We start from the raw sequence: 755 nt of genomic DNA, 5'->3' as shown, positions 1-755 counted from the left end.
AACACACACATACCACATAAACACACACATACCACATAAACACACACATACCACATAAACACACACATACCACATAAACAACACATATACACCACACACACACCACACACACCCACACCACACCACGCGCGCGCGCGCGCAACTACTCCACATCACACATAACCACATTTACACACCTGAACACATTGCTACACAATGAATGGATAAACACCAACATGTAGTCAAAAACACATTCCAGTTAACATGCCACACTGAACACACACACACACACACACACACACAACCAACGAACTAGCCAACCAACCAACCAACCAACCAGCATACAGTAACCAAACCAAAAACTAGAAAAACAAAAACCCTAAAAGAAAGCAAAAAATTAACAAAACAAAACAAAACTAAAAGAGTGAATATTCTGTTGTCCACAGAAGGGAGAAGAGGAGAAAGGGCAACAGAATAATAAAATGTGAGGCTTCTCTCCTCCATTGGAATGCAACATCAGTTCAATGCTGAGCTTTGCAATGTCTGTCTCTGGCTGTAGTGTATTATGCTGCACATTTTGTAGTTACAACAAATACATACATACACACATATATATATATATTCTCAATCGCAGAATAATGCTAATAATATAGCCTGAACAGGATAAACTACCCCTATTTTGCAGAGAAAAGTGTAGGTGGCTAGCTGTGGACATCTCAACACTTCTAAAAGCAAACTTCGTTTGTCGTAATTTGAATTTAATACATACATATATA

At 38.5% G+C, this 755-nt stretch overlaps 1 protein-coding gene across 4 annotated transcripts in view; it reads right to left on the bottom strand.

Annotated features, from left to right (window-relative positions):
* The window catches only part of LOC106882798 (neurexin-1a), a 443,081-nt gene that overhangs the window by 349,558 nt on the left and 92,768 nt on the right, over positions 1 to 755 (bottom strand). The window lies entirely within an intron of this gene.

This window comes from Octopus bimaculoides, chromosome 8, assembly GCF_001194135.2.
Source record: "Octopus bimaculoides isolate UCB-OBI-ISO-001 chromosome 8, ASM119413v2, whole genome shotgun sequence".
Taxonomy (NCBI): Eukaryota; Metazoa; Mollusca; class Cephalopoda; order Octopoda; family Octopodidae; genus Octopus; species Octopus bimaculoides.
The sequence above is the reverse complement of the archived record's forward strand: the minus strand, read 5'-3'. Positions and strand labels throughout refer to the sequence as shown.